Genomic DNA, 21,605 nt, shown 5'->3' with positions numbered 1-21,605 from the left:
ATATATATATTATATATAGATATATATATATATATATATATATATATATATATATATATATATATATATTATATATATATTATATATATATATATATATATATATATATATATATATATATATATATATATATATATATATATATATATATCTTTTATGAATAAATATTGAAATAACTGCTGGAAAATCAAAAATATTACGGATGGATCGTTATGAAATACTCCACGAAATGAACAATTGGGGAGGAAACGGCAATTGGTTAAACTAGGAATAAATCATAGTAGCAGCATAAGTAGCATTATAGCATGATAGCTAGCAGCACTGCATTTGAAACAGAAGAAACAATTTTATTCTATTATATTATTAAATACCAACATGACTAAGTATATATCAAAGTATATTAAATAAACCTAATGTCGATGTCAGTGTCCCAGGTACACACCAGGGTCGGGTTTACACAATAATTAGGAACTCTGAATTACTTTTGTGAGAATTAAAAAAAAATGTTGAACTCAAGTCCTATTTGAAAGAAAAATTAAGATTTTTGCGAGAATTTCAAAGGATTAGAAAATTTATATCCAAGTTTATATCCATATGTTTCCAAGATTTGTCAGGGTACAGTAAATTACTAATACGGTACTTAATTAATTAACACGGTACAGTAAATTCTAGTAGCTCCAGTAAATTCTTCTAAATAGTTTATTGGATGTGATCAAAAATTGTCTAAAAATTAGTTATCTAATATGAATTAATGTCTTTCTGTTGTAGAATTTACAGTATTTGGAAGAAGAAATAAAACAAAGCTCTTTAGAAATTATTCTGTCACATATATTGAATTGTAGGGGTTAGCTGATGATGTGAATCTTTGATTTCATGTAAATTGTGTGGCCAGTAACTGTTGGAAAATGAATCAGGGTCATTAATATTTTGTCTCAATTATCAGCCAGTTATAATTCTGTTACGGGGGGGGGGTGTTCAATTAAGAGTTCCGTGGGAAGTTGTTGTGAGTTTTGCTTAAGGTGGATTGTTGCTATGAGGTACTTGGGACTTTTCTAAGTCTTGGTAGCTTAATGTTGATATGAGATATGGGAGCTAAATTGCTAACAGAATAAAAAGGCTTTGTAGTTAATCCCCAGTAACTTGGGAGACAGAATCATCTCAGTGATGTTTGAGGTCTCCTGATATAGTATAGATTCCCTTGGGACCGTACCTGAAGACTAGAGGAACTGTACCTGATGCCCTAGTACATAGACTAAAGATGATTAAAGACAATGAGTTTTATTTTCTTACTTGCTTACAACTTTGGACAAAACAACTCCGATAATTTATAACATGAAAGGGTGCACATGAACACTTGAACTTGACTATCATATGACTGCCCCCCTAGCTGCCTGTGTCGCGCTAATATAAGTCCAAGACGTGCTTTCTAAACAAGAACTTGGCGGACGCCCTGTGCAGTTGACCTCTACCGCAAAATGTTGCAATACTGCTGGTATTTCCCAATCCTGATACTTTGACCAGTCTCCACTCCCAGGAGTTATTTTTGTAACAAAGATTTCCCTTCTGGTTTTGAGTTAAAAAACAGAGTTCAAATAAACCAGTAATAGAGATTTGATTTTGATTGGTTGATTCTAAAGGAAACATTTCTACTCATTGTTTGACTTGTGTTTAAAGGCACGTAGCCCATAAAGTATTGAATAACTGCTAAATTCCAGATTCTATAAGACTTAACTTTAAATCTTTTTTAATTTGAAATTTACTAAAGGGGTATGAATGTAAAATTTCGTCCTGAATTTAAGAGTTTCTAAAGGAGTATGGATGAGAGATTTGGTCCTGTATTTAAGAATTTTAAGGGGTATGAATGAGAGATTTGGTCCTGAAGTTTATAGGGGGGGGGGGCTGGTCTATATGTTACATATACCCTTTCTCGTTGTAGATTGATGTCCCCATCAATCAGTCTAATCCCTTTCTTTAAACATTGCATTTTTAATTCTTATTGTCTATTCAAAAAAATTATTCTAATTCCATAACCTTATAATGAATATTTAAAATTTTTAGATATATTTTCCTACACCTTGTATGGATTTTTCACTTAACACTTATAAAAATTATATAATGACAGCACTTGGCATCTACTGTGTTGACACATGAATACCTGGTATCAATTGTTTGTTTTTATTTGAATTATAAACAATTTTATCTGTTATATTTAATTCTCAATTGATCCCAGGTATCTTAACAATAAACTGCAAAATATACAAAATTATAAAAAAAATTACCACTGGTACTCTTATTTAATTTAAACTTTTAATTCACTATTTGGCACTTTAATTGTTCATCATTTATTTCTAGGGATATTGGTTTCAAATCATTCACAATTATCGTGTCCTTGCCCTACTTACTGATTGAACTAATATAATGTCATTTTTATATCTATCACCTCTAAGTGTTTTTGTTGTTTAGAAATGCAGCAATTGTAAAGTCTGTTTTGTTCTTTACGCTTCTACAAAATGGGAAGCGCGGGACCCGGAACACCTATCCCCAGCAGTTTAAGTACAAAAGTACCGCCGGTACTACGGCTCTTCCGTCCCGTTCCCGCTCTCTTCTGCATTTGTATTGTTTTAAGCGTTATTTTTATTGTCTTATAAGTCAATCGACTGAGGTAGTATTTAAGACCTATCTTGGTAGTTGATTCATAAGTTTATAAAATTAGGATTTAAGATGTCCTGTTCTAAATCTTCATCTAGGTCTGTGACGTTGCTGATGTTGGGTTTCCATATTGAAATAGATTATCATCTATATGGTCTTCGTGGGTATATGGTGGTTGTACCCGCCGGCTGGATGTTACGTCTTCTCCAGTCTACGGTGTTCAGTCAGAAAGATGAAAATGATTTTAGCACAATAGATGGCGCTATTTGAGGTGTTACTTGGGTAATAGCACTCTGGTGGAATCAGATGTGTTTTTCGGGCGTTTTTCGGCGGTTGATTAATCATGATAGGTGTTTTTCAGTTTTGACTGTGACGTATCGTCGGCCAATGTAATAACGAAACGTGACTAAGAAGCATCATTATAACAGCATAATTGCATAGCAGTAATATTATTTAAAAATTCAAAGGGAAATTGAATGTATAATAATTTTTGAGGTACATTCGAAGTAACGTGAGGTATATGAGGTTATATAGTAATTAAGAATATTCTTATGTGTATTACGCTAATACTATATCATTATGGTGACATGTAAATATAAAAAAACTGAACAAAAATGGGTGGTTAAATATACGAATACATAGAGGTCTTAATTTACTCTGGATCATACTTGAATCCATTTTTTTAAACTTCCAATGCATGATTTGTCGAAAAGTAATATAATTTTGCGCCATAGCCTTTCAATCACCTTTCAATTCACCTTTAGTTTGGTATAATATAAGAACAAGTTAGCTATTTCTGGTTCTACTGGTAAGTGGAGACCAAATGTTAAGTGAGTTTTTATCTCGTTTAGAATGTTCTTTAGGTCCAAGGGATCTACTAAGTCGTAAGAAAGGGATCCTCCTGTTAATGCGAATTCAAATTAACTGACATCAGTAGCTAAGTTCAACAAAGACATAATAACAATTTCGAGTGACACCATTGTTAGGCTGGAATCAGAGATTACTCTAGCTACTTCAATTTTTAAATAGTTCATTGTTTTGACTGTTCTTGAGATTTTTTTGGATATGGCCTCAATTTTATCTTTTTGATAGTTGGTGATACTTGCTTGTATTTTTTGTACATTAGTGTTGTATTCATGGCTGTGTTGGGCCTTTTAACATTATCTCTTAATATATTTAAATCTTCTTCGGTGGACAAACCGAATAGACGAGAAGCAAGCTCCCCTACTATTGGGATTAAACTTGTTGATCTTTTATATTTACTCCTTCGGAAAAATACTTCAAATATATGTGTTGTGCTTTGTTTAAGTTTTTGTATTTCTGTATTGAATAGTTGCGCAAGTTTTTTTTACCGTCTTTAGTCCAACATTCTCTCCAGTGATTTTCATCTTGGTATTTTTTGTCTCCATCCATACATTGTATTCTACCATAGTCGGTATCGATAAAAGGGATTTGCCATCTAACTTGTATTCTTCCTTTCTTTGTAGAAGTCCATATCCAGCTAGTGGATCGGTACCGTTGCCTTACTTTTATTAAAAATTCATCGTTGTTATTTGGTATTAATACACTAGGGATAGTTTCTGTAGTAATTTCTGACATTGAGGTGTCTAAGTCTATCGGTTGTGGGCCAGTAGTCGTGGGGTTTGACGTGTGGAATGTTTATTATATTATGAAAAACGTATTAAGTATTTTCATACGGCTCATTGAGTTTTGTTTTATGGAGCGGATATAACGACATAACGCGGCGCAGGGGACAGCACATTTAGTTTTTTCCCATGTGACACGCGAGACAGAATGTTGGATAGCACGATTTTTGTTTTTTAGGCAGGAATGTACTTTTATTGCTATTTTCTAGTATGCTTTTAGGTATAACCTGAACATTACACATGTTTATTGTGCCCCAGTTTACGACCTGTCATTTTAGCTCATAAATAACGTTTCTTTTGACTTCCCAGATCCTTATAACTGAAAGGTTTATTTGAATACATTAGGGGGAACGTACGAAAATATCCTTTTCTTTGTTTTTGATCTGATTGCTACGTTGATTATACACAATGTATTATATTGTAAGCTGATATATGCATTTTCTTTAACAGAGTAAGGCTAATTGTGATCTTAATCTTAAGGGTTCTACTTTTTGGGATTCGTCGTATTTCTGTAAGTTCTTTTCTTTTTCATTCCTTGTTCGGTTGTTAAGTTGGAAACACCATATTTTACTTAGTTAAATGCCGTATATAAATATATTTCGTGATCGAAATGCTTACCAATTGTAGTCTTTGTTTTTTTTGGAGTGTGTTCAAAGTATGGATCTTGCTATGAATCTAGGTAGATTTTGGACAAGGTAAGAGATCGCATTTTGTTAAATATATTTGGTACTTTCAAAATTAATGATGAAAAAAATTTATTTTATTTTTATAACGTGCTACAGTCATAGCAATAGTCCAGAGCTCCGCCTTCCTTCTTAATGTGCAATAGTTATCGCCAGACCTCCGCCTTCTTTTTCCTAAGCCAATCACAACTATCTGTCTTATCAGCGGAATACTTTGATGGTGGTAGAGGAGCATTGAAGCTCCTCGTAAGATTCCTACACCAATTGCTATCCCTCTAAAAGTTGTGGCGGATAAGGGATATCCGGCCCACGATACTAGTTGAGAAAATGAAAATAATTCCAGTGAAATTACGACAGCCACAGAGGACGAACCTGGGGCAACAAACGACACATCCGAAGGGGGTAAAACTGGCTGCGGAGTGGGAAGGAGCTACCTAAGCCAATCAAATCTCCTAAGCCAATCGATAATTAGGCTGTATTGTTAAAAAAGAATTTGATCTAATTGGAGGGAATTGAAGAATTGAATTAGTAAAATTTATATATAATATATATATATATATATATATATATATAAAGGTAAAGGTAAAGGATACGGCATTAGACTTTACAGTCCCTACCGGCGGTGCTGATCTCCGTTTCTTGGCCCTTCAGCCAGGAAGTGCAATGGGGGGTTGGGGGCCAGCCATCCTGTGCTTTCACACACCCTTCCTGTTTACCTTCCCCAGATTTCTCCAGGTACCCATTTAGAGCTGGGTCGACTCTGGCTAAGCTTACAGAGTCACGCCACTGACCCTCGTTCCAACTGAAGAATTGGGTACACTGGGATTTGAACCCGCGTCCTCTCAGACAAAGGATCCCGAATCCAGCGCACTAACCAACTCGGCCAGGACGGCTATATATATATATATATATATATATATATATATATATATATATATATATATATATATATACATATATATATATATATATATATATATATATATATATATATATATATATATATATATATATATATATATATATATATATATATATATATATATATATATATATATATATATATATATATATATATATATATATATATATATATATATATCTATATATCCTTCTCTTGATTTCAAATGTTACATCGCCAGTATTTTCTATCCAGCTTCCTAAGTACTTAAATTCTTGGACCTGTTCAACAGATTTATCGGAGCATTGAAGAGTTAGGGGGGGGGGAGCCGGATTTGGACATACTTTTGATTTATCGACGTTGATCGACAATCCGACCTCGGGCTTTTTCTGAAATTTCATCAAATAGCAGCTGTAATCGATCTTTGGCGTCTTCTAGTAGTACTATATCATCTGCAAAGTCAAAATCTACGAATTTTTTGTTGTTGACGTTTACTCCATAGCCCGTAGACTGTCTGAGTACTTAGTCCATAACTATTGTAAATATAAGTGGTGATAATACACATCCTTGCTTGACACCAGTCTTGATTTTGAAGTATCTTGTAACTCCGTTCTCTATTCGAACACAGCATTCTGTTTCTTTGTACAGGGCGATAATCAGTTCTAATATCTTGGGGGGTATTCCATAGTATTTGAGGATTTTCCATAAGATTTCTCGGTCAACCGAGTCAAAGGCCTTTTCTAGGTCAATGAAAAGAAGATATGGCTTTTTGTTCCATTCCTTTGAGTTGTCAACCAGCATTCTCAGCGTGAAAATTAGGTCTGCACATGATCTTCCAGGTCGGAATCCGTGTTGTTCATCACGAAGATATTGGTCCAGTTTCTGCTGTAGGCGTTGTAGTATAATAATTGACAAAAGTTTACTAGGTATCGACATTATGTTAATACCTCTCCAGTTGCCACAAATAAGCGCATCGCCTTTTTAGAAGAGCCTAATAATGGTTCCTTCGGTTCAATCACTGGGCACTTTTTGGTCACTCCATATCTGAGTTAGTAGCTCAACCCAAACTGTCATGCAGTCGCGGACTGAAGTTTTCAGCATCTCAGATGTAATGCCATCTACTCCTCACATTCTTCCGTTCCTTAGCTTTCTGACAGCGGCTATGATGTCTTCTGGAGACGGTGGTTCTTCATTTACATTAAGAATCATAAATGGAGTGTCAGGAATTTTATCTTGGTTAATTATTCTTGGTCTGTTTAGTAGGCTCTCGAAGTGGGTTGCCCACCTCTCGTCAATCCTCAAAGGGTCTGTCAAAAGGGCTTCATTCTCATCCTTTACTAGATTAGTCCTGTTAGATTTGACTCCAATCATCTCAATGGTTAATCTATAGACTGTATTCGAATCTCCCTTATTTGCTGCTTCTTCCACCAAAGCTGCTTTCTGTTCAATAAATTGCCTCTTGTCGGTCTGAACACTCTTTTTTATTTGTTTGTCTATTTCTCTATATGAGGCAGAACAATTAATTCAGATGCGTCCGAGGCCGACAAAATGGAGAGTTTGGCTGATTTTCTTGCATCAATTAGTTTTCAGGTTCGTTCGGAAATCCACCTTTCTTTCTTTTTCTTCTTATAGCCTACTTTCTCCTCTGCAACTTCTCTGTGCGGGGTTTTAAGTTTCTCCCATATGCGTTCGACGTCAGCCCTTGGTTCTAATTCCGATTGCAGGACTTCAAATCTATTTGAAAGTTCTAATTGGAACATTCGTGCTGTTTCCTTGTCTTTCAGTTTCTCAACGTTGAAGGGTTTGGGTGTTGTCGGTTTATTGTTTTTCTGTGTCGCTTTTAGCTTTATTTGGATCTTAGCAACCATGAGGTTATGGTCTGATTGTATATCAGCGCCTCTGTAGCCTCTCACGTCGAGTGGACTCTTCCGCCATTTGCGTGAAAAGAGGAGGTGATCAATTTGATTGCACGTGCGGCCATCTGGTGAAGTCCTTGTATATTTGTGAATGGTCTTGTGTTGAAACAATATACCTCCTATGACAAGGTCGTTGTTCAGGGCGAAGTCGACAAGTAGCGCTCCGTTTTCGTTCATATCACCTATTCCATGTTGTCCCATGACTTCAGGACAGTAATTGTGACAAGATACTACTTTCGCATTGAGATCACCAACGACACATATGATATCGTGTCTAGGAGATTCTGCACCAACACTTTGTAGTGTCTCATGTCTTTCTCTTTTTCATCCGCTTCGTTAGTTGGTGCATAGCAGGCAACGATTGAGAGTTTTCCATGAGCTGACCAAAATCGTGTGTAAATAATTCTTTGGTTTACAGGTGTCCATTTTAGCATCCCTCGCCTAGCTGCGGGTGACATCAGTACACCCACACCTGCTTGGCGTCTGTTTTCATGTCCGCTCTATGCTAGGACGTGGCCATCTTGTAGGGGTTCCATCCCGCTACCAAGCCATCTAGTTTCACTAATGGCTGTTATGTCTATATTGTACTGTATCACTTCTTTCAGCTTCTGTTCAGTTTTGAGATCTGGCTCATTGTTCTCACATTCCAAAATCCGAGCTTCAGTTGTTGCTTTGTAGTCAAAAATCGGGTCTGGGGGCATGAGGTTGTTAGGGAAGTAGTAGTCATATCCGAGGCTAAAGTCGACGATTCATTTGCTGTTTTTTTTTTTATAGGGACAGGTAGCAAGCCTATCGTCCAACCCTCTTCCTTTCGCAACCGGACTTGGGACCGGCTATGGTGGAATTAATATATATATATATATATATATATATATATATATATATATATATATATATATATATATATATATATATACATATATAAATATATATATATATATATATATATATATATATATATATATATATATATATATAATATACATATATAATATATATATGGTGGAATATACAAATATATATATATATATATATATATATATATATATATATATATATATATATATATATATATATATATATATATAACAATGTCATAGCCAGGTCCAACAACTGGTGCTTCATTTATGTAGTCTAGTGGTTTATCAATAACCTCATTATTGAATTTCTTCTCCCCTGACTTAAAATCATAGTGTATCTGAATTTCCCTATCGCACAGACACTGGTGGAAAAAAAATGGGTGATGTTCCTTTCTGCAAACAATTGCTGAATTTTTTTTAGTCCTGACAAATTAGCAAAGTCAAATTCTGATTGTGAGAGGACCATTGCATGGTCTTTCAATTTTGACCGTTGATACTCAAGTTTCATGGTTTTGCTACAAAGTCATTTATTGTTGTAACCTGCGATTATGATGTTATTCATCATCTTGTATTCAAAGATGTCATCTTGTGAGTCTTTATTTTGATGTGCATATTTGATGAAAAAATTTACCTTACATATAGACCAACTAACCCAATAGGAACATTTTGACTAAATACCCGAGAGCCTGTAAAACCAACAGGTCTCTTTTTGCTTCCTGGCTTATTGTTACGGGGGGAGGGGTTTCATTTAGGAGTTTGGTGGGAAGTTGTTGTGAGTTTTACTTACGGGGAAATTGTTGCCGTGAGGTACTTGGGATTTTTCTAAGTCTTGGTAGCTTAATGTTGATATGAGATATGGGAGCTAAATTGCTAACAGAATTAAAATACTTTGTAGGTAGTCCCCAGTAACTTGGGAGACAGATTCATCTCAGTGATGTTTGAGGTCTCCTAAATAGTATAGATTCCATTAGGACCGTAGCTAAAGACTAGAGGAACTGTACCTGATGCCCTAGTTCATAGACAAGAGATGATTAAAGACAAGTTTTATTTGCATACTTGTATAAAGCTTTGGATAAAACAACTCCAACAATTTATAGCATGAAAGGGTGCACATGAACACTGGAACTTGACTACTCTAAAACTGCCTCTCCTAGCTGCCTAGGTCGCGCTAATATAAGACACCAACAGGATTTCTAAACAAGAACTTGGTATACGACGTTGGCAGGTGACCTCTACTGCTAAATGTTGCAATACTGCAGGTATTTCCCAATCATGATATATTGACCAGTCTCCACTCCCAAGAATTATTTTTGTAACAAGGATTTCCCTTCTGGTTTGGAGTTCAAAAACACAAGGGTCAAATAAACCAGTAATAGAGATTTTATTTTGATTGGTTGATTCAAAAAGAAACATTTCTACTCTTTGTTTGACTTGTGTTTAAAGGCACGTAGCCCATAAAGTATTGAATAACTGCTAAATTCCAGGTTCTATAAGACTTAACTTTAAATTTTTTTCTAATTTGAAATTTACTAAAGGGGTATGAACGAGAAATTTAGTCCTGAATTTAAGAGTTTCTAAAGGAGTATGGATGATAGATTTGGTCCTGTATTTAAGAATTTCTAAGGGGGTATGAATGAGAAATTTGGTCCTGAAAATTTTAGAGGGGGGTGCTGGTCTATATGTTACGTATCCCCTTTCCCGTTGTTGATTGATGTCACCATCAATCAGTCTAATCCCTTTCTTTAAACATTGCATTTTTAGTTCTTCTTGGCTATTAAAAAAAAAGTTATTCTATTTCCATAACCATATAGTGATTATTTAAAATTTATAAATATATTTTCCTACACCTTGTATGGATTTTGCACTTAACACTTATAAAAATTATATAAATACAGCACTTAACATCAACTGCGTTGACACATGAATACCTGGTTCCAATTGTTTGATTTTATTTAAATTATAAACAATTTTACCCATTATATTTAATTCTCAATTGATCCTAGGTATTTCACATTAAAGTGAAAAATATACAAAATTACATAAAAAATTACCACTGGTACTTTCATTTAATTTAAACTTCTAATTCACTATTCGGCACTTTAATTTTTCATTACTTATTATTTTGGTATATTATTTTCACACCAATCACAATTTTCGCGTCCTTGCCCTATTTATTGATTGAACTAATATAATGTCATTTTCTAATCTATCATCTTTAAGTGTTTTTGTTGCTTAAAAATTTAGCAATTGTAAAGTCTGTCTTGTTTTTACGCTTTTATAAAACGGGAAGCGCGGGACCCGGCACACCTATCCCCATCAGTTGAAGTACAAAAGTACCGCCGGTAGTACGGCTCCTCCCTCCCGTTCCCGCTCTCTTCTCTATTTGTATTGTTTTAAGCATTATTTCTATTGTCTTATAAGTCAATCGACTGAGGTAGTATTTAAGACCTTACTTTGTAGTTAATTCATAAGTTTATAAAATTAGGATTTAGGATGTCCTGTTCTAAATCTTCATCGAGGTTTGTGACGTTGCTGAAGTTGGGTTTCCATATTGAAAAAGGTTATCATCTATGATGTCTTCGTGGGTATGTTGTGGTTGTACCCGCTGGCTGGATATTGCGTCTTCTCTAGTCTACGGTGTTCAGTCAGAAAGATGAAAATGATTTTAGCACAATAGATGGCGCTATTTGAGGTGTTACTTGGGTAATAGCACTCTGGTGGAATCAGATGTGTTTTTCGGGCATTTTTCGGCGGTTGATTAATCATGATAGGTGTTTTTCAGTTTTGACCGTGACGTATCGTCGGCCAATGTCAAGAGTATGCCAAATTCTGTAATAAAAATTTCCAAGCAGAATCATGTTGTTAAGACGTAAAATGATAATAACGAAACGTGACTAAGAAGCATCATTATAACATGATAATTGCATAGCAGTAATATTATTTAAAAATTCAAAGGGAAATTGAATGTATAATAATTTTTTAGCTACATTCGAAGTAACGTGAGGTATATGAGGTTATATAGTAATTAAGAATATTCTTATGTGTATTACACTAATACTATATCATTATGGTGACATGTAAATATAAAAACACTGAATAAAAGTGGGTGGTTAAATATACGATTACATAGAGGTCTTAATTTACTCTGGATCATACTTGAATCCATTTTTTGAACTTCCAATGCATGATTTGTCGAAAAGTAATACAATTTTGCATCATAGCCTTCCAATCACCATGCCTTGGAATATTTTTAATTTGGAAACAGAGTAGTAACATTACAAGAGAGGACTTCTTAATTCTCTTGTACATAAGAAAAGAAAGGAACGAATTTTTCGTGCTTGTTGGAGGTTTATATTTACATAAAATTTTCTGCCAAGAGTATTCTTGATGTACACGCCAAAAAGAAATACAGTATATTGCATCATAGCCTTTTAGCTGTTATACACCAACAATATTTCCTACAGTAGGGAAAGGATATGTGAACGTACGGGAAAAGACCTCTCAATTTTCCTGTATCCTCACATCCTCCCTGTCAAAATGGCTTAAATATCATCGGGAGCAGTAGGGTTTAATTGATGCATCTCTTGTGCCTCAATTATATCATTATTTATCCTTCTTCGCTTCAAGAGTTTTCCATAGTTAATTGTTAGTAGCGCTCTTATTGTTAGTGAAATAAGAAATACCATGAATATAGTGATTATAATATTATATCATGAGTTTGGTGAGAATTTCACGTATTTCAACCTTTGGTTTTCGTCAGTGAACAAAGGTATTTGCAAATCTAATGCTTCCTTTATTTTTGTTAATTGCACTGTACCTTTAATCTTGTCTATTTTTGGCCATATGGATGTTTTAGATTCCTCATTGTTTATATTCGGAATTGTGAACTACAAGTTTATTGCTTGAAAGTTTATTATTTTTGGGCTCATGACGTTAGTGCTGGTTGTGATTAGATGTGTTTGCGCAGTTGTTTCCTTAGTTACAAGTCTGCAACCTTGTTTGATTGTGATATTTCCAACGTCCTGTAACAATATTTCGGTTCGATAACTGAAATCAATTTTTTTTGTATTGTTGTAGCAGGATAGGGTTCCTACCGTCTTCTTAGGTACTGTAAATAACCATAAATCGCTCCTTAAATTAATGAAAGTTTCTCTTTTGGTAGTTCCTATTAGGGCTTCACAAGAGTCGGGAATATTTTTTTTGCTGTGATTCCTTTGGGAACAGATATAGCATGCATGATGCTATTTTACATTTTATATAGGTAATGTTAGTCGGCAGACCAAATTTTTAAATGACACACATTCCTTCAATTCTTGGGCATGTGCTAGTGCGTATTTTCTCCTGTCTTGATCTATTAACATATATTCTGCTTCTGGGATGATGCTCATGAAGGAGTTTGTCTCTTTTATGTTAATGGTGAAAGTAGATATTTTGTACATGTCATATATTGATTGTTGATTAATTAATGGAATTGTGACTACTGGAAAGAGTTATTCATTAATTTTGGTGACATGCACCTTTAGTTTGGTATAATATAAGAACAAGTTAGCTATATCTGGTTCTACTGGTAAGTGGAGACCAAATGTTAAATGAGTTCTTATCTCGTTTAGAATGTTCTTTAGGTCCAAGGGATCTACTATGTCGTAAGAAAGGGATCATCCTGTTAATTCAAATAATGCGAATGCAAATTAACTGACATCAGTAGCTAAGTTCAACAAAGACATAATAACAATGTCGAGTGACACCATTGTAAGGCTGGAATCAGAGATTACTCTAGCTACTTCAATTTTTAAATAGTTCATTGTTTTGACTGTTCTTGAGATTTTTTTGGATATGGCCTCAATTTCATCTTTTTGATAGTTGGTGATACTTGCTTGTATTTTTTGTACATTAGTGTTGTATTCATGGCTGTGTTGAGCCTTTTAACATTATCTCTTAATATATTTAAATCTTTTTCGGTGGACAAACCGAATAGACGAGAAGCAAGCTCCCCTACTATTGGGATTAAACTTGTTGATCTTTTATATTTACTCCTTCGGAAAAATACTTCAAATATACGTGTTGTGCTTTGTTTAAGTTTTTGTATTTCTGTATTGAATAGTTGCGCAAGTTTTTTTTTTACCGTCTATAGTCCATCATTCTCTCTAGTGATTTTCGTCTTGGTATTTTTTGTCTCCATCCATGCATTGTGTTCTTCCATAGTCGGTATCGATAAAAGGGATTTGCCATCTAACTTGTATTCTTCATTGACGAACATTGCATGTTCGTCAATGAATGTTCGTCGGACATATTGTGTTTTCTCTCCTATAAGATCTCTCCAACCCAGGTGTAGACACATTAACCGGGATATGCAATTTCTCTTGGTTAACCGCCTGGGGAGTGGACATCACTAGCCGACGACTAGGCTCGTCATTATAGGCAAATATCATTTTCCTTGAAGAGCCCTTGGCAAAGTGACGGCAAATGTCCTTATCACAATAGTGCACAAAGCGATGATTCTCATCTTAGCTGCTGCAAACACGTCTTCCTTGGACCGTCAGCCTATAAATGTTAATGACTATTGAACTAAGAATTACTGAATCTTTTATGGATCAAATAGTTAATCCTCTTTACTAAAATTTTCTGAACCTCCTAATTTTTTCAACTTAAAAAAAATTCTATAAACCCTTTCTATTTTATTTAAAAATCCTATTCTACCTTTCTTCAAAAATTTAAATATTTAAATAACAAATTATTACACCTTAAAAAAATATATTTAATAGGTTCTCTGTGTTTGTACTTGAACTTGTACTAAATCCTAAGGTTGGCATTCCTGGCTTGTATAAGCTGCTCTTGTCCTGGGTTTGGTATGACATATGGATGCCAATAGCAAGAACTCGCCGTTGGATATTACTGCTTCCATTTCACGCAATAAAGCCCTCTCAAACGTAACGCCATCACTTCATGTTTTTGGAAATCTTAAATCCATGTTAATCTTTTTTATCTCTTAGTTAAGTTTGATTCAAAACTATATTCTCTCAGAAACCTCTTTGCCCGCAATAGAATGACAATTGTATATTAACTAAAAACACTGATTGCAAGTAGAATGTTCTAAAAGTTTCTAAAAATGTTTTAGAAAATTTTAAGAACAAAATTTTAGAACAATTTTTGAATTTTCTAAAAGTTCTAACACTATTCGCAGTTTTATTATTTTTTTATTATGCCTCCTCCAAAAATCCTTGTTCAAAATTTAGAAGCATAATGATTAGGCTTTCCGCAGTAATCCCCTGTCTTTTCAGATTTGTCCTTTGGCCTCCTCTTTGCACTTCCTTATGAAATCACTTCCCTTCGCCCTTTGGCTCTTACCTTGTGGTTCGAGAAAAGCTTCTAGACCTGTCTCACTGATTTTCCTTCAAATATTTTACTCGCTCTCTACCCTGATCCTTGTTATACTCTCCGTCTGTTATATTGGTTGACATTTGTTAAAAATTTGCCATCATTTAATCTTTTTGAATTTCTCTTTCTACGAGTGCCAAGTGCTTTCTTGTCCGTCAAAGACATGACAGAAAAGACCTAGCCCTTAGATGTCCTTTTCTGAGTCTCTGTACTGCTGCCACCACTGTAATGTTTTTGGTCACTACGCTCGCTGAAACTGAAGACTTTACTAGCTCAACTTTCTAAAGTTGATGTTTTTTGGTGGTCCTTAATACTCGTTAAGACGAGCCAACCGATTTCAAGACACCCAGAATTTCAATTCTAAAGATATGAAAAAAAAACATGTGCATTCATACGAAAAGTAAGTTATGGTCGGTCACTTGTAAATACAAGACAGCAGCTTTAATGACCAAATTACTTTTATTATATCAGTGAAAATTTTGGTTGTAGCTGTAGCAGCACCTACTCAGCAATAAATTGAAGTTAAAAAAACCTTGAAAATTAATCGAAACTAGGGCCGTCTAAGAACACAGTGTTTGAGGCATTTTTTCAGAGGCGTCTAAGACATTAAATGTCAAAGACATGATAGACACAATTGCTAATCGAACTTGATAAACAATTGGCCAGGGCAGTCAAATAGTTAAGTTCAGGCCATCCAGTTGCTCCATTGCATTTGCTGTTGCAATTTTGGGGTCGTTCTCATTGACGAACATTGCATGTTGATGACTCGGACATATTGTGTTTTCTCTCCTATAAAATCTCTCCAACCCAGGTGTACACACATTAACCATGATATGCAATTTCTCTTGGTTAACCGCCTGGGGAGCCGTGATCACTAGCCGACGACTAGGCTCGTCATTATAGGCAAATATCATTTTCCTCGAAGAGGAAAAATTCGCTGTTTTATTATCTTTTTTATTTATCCTGTCCAATTCATATTCTTTCAGGGTTAGTCTTCGAAGCGTTGCCAATGAAAAAAAAAATAGGAATGCGAATTTCTTATCGCCACGAAATTATTAAAAGATTCGCTCTAGTATTTTCATAAAAAAGAATTTAAAGAATTTGCCCCCCCCCCTCTCATCTTAAAAAATACTGCTGAAATTATTTTTTAGTATTTTTATCAGAAATAAACTATAAGAATGCCCTTCCCTGTTTTTTGAATTGAGACAGGGGTCAATGATGTAATTTGTGATCAGCCAGAGTAGATCCAGCTCTCAACAGTTGCTTAAAGAAATCTTGAGGAGAACACCCCAAGACATTGGCCCCAACCAGATATTGTAGTTCAAGTTTCAAATGTAGAAAATAAATTAAAAGATGAGCGGATAAATCATGGCTGGCTCGTTTAGAAGACCGGTGAACGCACAGAAGGCAGCTACACCACTATCATTGCCTTCGTATGCAATAAATTATATCAACGTTTCGTTTCACGCTTTGTCCAAGTGATTTCTTGGAAAAAACATAAAAACAATTCCTTGATAACCTATGCTAAATTTAATGTTACATGTTACCCATGCACGTAACTACCATGATCCATGACAATACCTCCTTAATTTTGTCTCCAATTTGAATTGAAGTATATTGGAATTAATTTAAAACTTGAAACTAGTAGAAATTACAACACATATAAAGGGAGTTGGCTCGTCCTTAGTACCTAGCCTTTTGCGCCCGAGTTTAATTTTTTGTTCCAATAATAAGGAAAGACTCATGAACCATAAGGGTTTTTTTATTAGAAAAATAAGATTTTGTGTTCTAAAACAGCTTTAGCAAAGTATTGAGGGGGACAACCCCCTTGTATACGCAATAATTCCCGTTTTTTTTAAATTTTCAATTCTGCTCCTCACTTAGTTGATAAAATCATATTCCTTATTTTGAAATAAAAAACTTGGTTTTTAATTTCATTTCTGATCGTTTTATTTAAGTTCCTTTGGATGAAAAATTTCTTCCCCCCCCCCCCCAAATTCTTCTATGGAAAGATTTAATGTCCTCATGGATCCCAATATTTGCCAAAGCAAGCTCCCCTACTATTGGGATTAAATCCCAAAATAATTGATCTTTTATATTTACTCCTTCGGAAAAATACTTCAAATATACCTGTTGTGCTTTTTTTAATTTTTCGTATTTCTGTATTGAATAGTTGCGCAAGTTTTTTCTACCGTCTATAGTCCAAGATTCTCTCCAGTGATTTTCATCTTGGTATTTTTTGTCTCCATCCATACATTGTGTTCTACCATAGTCGGTATCGAAAAAAGGGATTTGCCATCTAACTTGTATTCTTCCTTTCTTCGTAGAAGTCCATATCCAGCTAGTGGATCGGTACGGTTGCCTTACTGTTATTAAAATTTCATCGTTGTTATTTGGTATTAATACACTAGGGATAGTTTCTGTAGTAATTTCTGACATTGAGGTGTCTAACTCTATCGGTTGTGGGTCAGTAGTCGTGGGGTTTGACGTTGGGAATGTTTATTATATTATGAAAAACGAATTAAGTATTTTCATACGGCTCATTGAGTTTTGTTTTATGGAGCGCATATAACGACATAACGCGGCGCAGGGGACAGCACATTTAGTGTTTTCCCATGTGACACGCGAGACAGAATGTTGGATAGCGCGATTTTTGTTTTTTAGGCAGGAATGCACTTTTAATGCAATTTTCTAGTTTGCTTTTAGGTATAACCTGAACATTACAAATGTTTATTGTGCCCAAGTTTACGACCTGTCATTTTAGCTCATAAATAACGTTTCTTTTGACTTCCCAGATCCTTATAACTGAAAGGTTTATTTGAATACATTAGGGGGAACGTACGAAAATGTACTTTTCTTTGTCTTTGATCTGATTGCTTTGTTGATTATACACAATGTATTACATTGTAAGCTGATATATGCATTTTCTTTAACAGAGTAAGGCTAATTGTGATCTTAATCTTAAGGGTTCAACTTTTTGGGATTCGTCGTATTTCTGTAAGTTCTTTTCTTTTTCATTCCTTGTTCGGTTGTTAAGTTGGAAACACCATATTTTACTTAGTTAAATGCCCTATATAAATATATTTCGTGATCGAAATGCTTATCAATTGTAGTCCTTTTTTTTGGAGTATGTTCAAAGTATGGATCTTGCTATGAATCTAGGTAGATTTTGGACAAGATAAGAGATCGCATTTTGTTAAATATATTTGGTACTTTCAAAATCATGATAAAAAAAATTATTTTATCTTTATAACGCGCTATAGTCATAGCAATAGTCCAGAGCTCCGCCTTCCTTCTTAATGTGCAATAGTTATCGCCAGAGCTCCGCCTTCTTTTTTCCTAAGCCAATCACAACTATCTGTCTTATCAGCGGAATACTTTGATAGTGGTGGAGGAGCATTGAAGGTCTTCCTAAGATTCCTACACCAATTTCTATCCCTCTAAAAGTTGTAGCCGATAAGGCATATCTGGCCCATGATACTAGTTGCGAAAATGAAAATAATTCCAGTAAAATTACGACAGCCACAGAGGATGAGCTTGGGAAACATCCGACACATCCGAAGGGGGTAAAACTGGCTGCGGAGTGGGAAGGAGCTACCTAAGTCAATCAAATCTCCTAAGCCAATCTATAATTAGGCTTTATTGTTGAAAAAAAAAATTGATCTAATTGGAGGGAATTGAAGAATTGAATTAGTAAAATTCATATATAATATATATATATATATATATATATATATATATATATATATATATATATATATATATATATATATATGCATTTGGAACATAACTAAATATTCCAATATTTCATAGCCGTGTTTATTTTGTTTGCTTTATTATTTTAAGGGTTCAATATTCTAAGTTTCGAGTAGTCTAATTTTCTATAAAAGGAACATTTGGACAAAATATTATCATCACAGGTTGTTGTATTTCAGCTGGGGTATACGCAGACTCTTATTTATAACGGCCAGCAAAATTCTGACAAGATCAGCGGTTTTGGTAATTTTAGACATATTAAAATGATTGTGTGCATATAGGTAAAGATTGCTTTTTGATGGCTTTGATTTTTTCGGAAAGTTAATAAATTTTTAGCTACTTTTGGCTACATTACACTTAAAGCGATTATTTTATTAGTGTTAGTGTCGGCAAGCGTAATTTATTTTCAAAATTATTACCTTAAAAACATATTTCCTGTTTTATTCCCTTTTCCTGAAACGTTCGTTTATTTTCCAAATAAACGTTTTCCATTTAAGGGCTTTTTGTCCGAATATAATTTCTGATATTACTTCATAATAATTCTATTTGCTTTTTGGTCCAGTCATCGATAATAGTTGCATACTTTGCACTAATTCCCTTCCAAATTTCATGTTTTTAAAGTCGGATGTTAGGGAGGAGTGAAGTTTTCTTGCCTCTTTCCTTAGCTTGTTTACTTTTCTTATGTTTACCAACGTTAAATGTGGTTTTCAGCTTTCTTGATTTGCGAGTTGTACACCGCTTTTGGTAATTTCTTTAGTAATCTCTTCTAAAACTGGATTTAAGCGTGCCTTAACTATATTTCCGTTATTTAACTTCGCATATTGAATTTGTTTAAAGAATTCTCCGATGCCTTGAAACTCAAGATATAGTTGGTTATTTGTAAATTCTTGTTGATATTTCTCTACGGCCTTTACGAAAGCATTTCTTGCGAGTTCAACTTCGCTACTATTTTTCAGGTGTAAGACTTTTAATGTAAGATGGAAAGAGTTTTGTTTGATTATGGCCTTTGCCAAGCTGGGATCTTTTTCTATTATATGATTTTGTAATATTGAAGCATTAATTCTTATTTGAGCGTTCTTAAATTGGATGGCAAGAAAGTAATTTGGTGTACGTTCTTTCATTATTCCAGATCTTTTGACAAGTCCAATTTCTAAAAAAAATTAAGTTGGATTATTTTAATGATGGTTAGGTGAAATTAAACATATTTTGATAAACATTTTCACAGGATTAGTTGATTAGCGGGATTAATAAGGGACTCAAAGGTTTGCTTTACTGTTGATTTTATAATTACTTGGAATATTAAGAATTGGTCCATTTAGAAGTGTTAGGAATTCTCTTGACCTGGATATGCGACTTGACCAAAAGATTCATTGATATATTTGACTGTTATTTTCGGCGTTATCTTCAGCGAACATTAGGTATTGTTGTAAACATTTAGGGAGTTCAAGGTCGTTCAAAGTATAATTTATATCTGCCTTCCTAATAAGAAGACGGATGCGCTTTCTGCGCTCTTCTTTTAAAGTCAGTTGAGTTAACAAATTACGGATTATTTTGAAAATTAATGTTTTATGGAAATATAAGGGGTCTTTACAGCTTATTAATTTTTCGAATATGATTACATCTGTTTGGGGTGCTACTTTTGACGCAAAATTTTCGTTGTATTTGCTACAGAGAATAATTATTTTCTTTAATTCATCATAGTCCTGCTCATGAAGGTGGAATTGCCGACCGTTTTTTATTAGATTACTTGCTGAATAATGGGTTTTATAATCTTTGTAAATGCTATTTAGTATGTTTTGTTCCTCTAATATGACATTTTTACTTTTTCTGATTAGTATTGATAAAAATTTTAAGGGCCATATGACCATAAAGCCTTCTTCGTTATAAATTCTTCAGAAGTTTTCGCGAATCAATCTTGCTATTAGAGGATTTTTTTTGGGGGGGGGGGGGTTAATAAGTAGGGTGGTAAAAGTTAAAGACGCAAGTCGTTGTCTACATTGGAAGTCTTCTCTTCTTATTTTACGTGAAAAGGAACAGAATAACAAGATAAATAAACTTTTCGTTATTAAATTATTATTAAGGATTATAGGAACTTCAAGTAGAAGGTGGAGGGTTTGGTAACGTAAATTTCTTGTTGCATCCTTATCGGCAGTTTTTATATTTTTGTCCATTAATTCGTGGTCAATTTTAGACAAGTTTGGCAAACTATGGGTTTTATACGGAGACCAGGATGTTTGGTTTTTGGGGTATCTCGGGGGAGTTTTTATTGTCCTGTTCTTTACATCAAAACTTTCCCAACTCTTCAGGCCGGTAAGGTTTGGATTACTTAAGGTTCTTTTTAATGACATAATTTTTATCAATATCTGTTAGTTAAAAGCAAGTTAATTAGACAATTAGCGATTACCTGGTTGACACCGGGTTCTTCTAGAATTGGGTATGACGTGTTTATTAAGGGTATTGATTCTCCTGTTTCATAGCCAACCAAATTTTTTTTTAAATTTAGTCAGTTCTTCTTTGTCTATAAATTAGAGAAATTACATAAAGGGTGTGGAAATAGCTTGTTAAAATACCTTTTTAGATTTCAAAGACATGATAGACACAAATACTAATCGAATTTGATAAACAATTGTTCAGGGCAGTCAAATAGTTTTAAGTTCAGGCCATCCAGTTGCTCCATTGCATTTGCTGTTGCAATTTTCGGGTCGTTCTTATTGACGAACATTGCATGTTGATGACTCGGACATATTGTGTTTTCTCTCCTATAAAATCTCTCCAACCCAGGTGTACACACGTTATTCAGGATATGCAATTTCTTTTGG

Source organism: Artemia franciscana, chromosome 14 (genome assembly GCF_032884065.1).
Source record: "Artemia franciscana chromosome 14, ASM3288406v1, whole genome shotgun sequence".
Taxonomy (NCBI): Eukaryota; Metazoa; Arthropoda; class Branchiopoda; order Anostraca; family Artemiidae; genus Artemia; species Artemia franciscana.
This window is presented reverse-complemented; position numbering follows the sequence as displayed.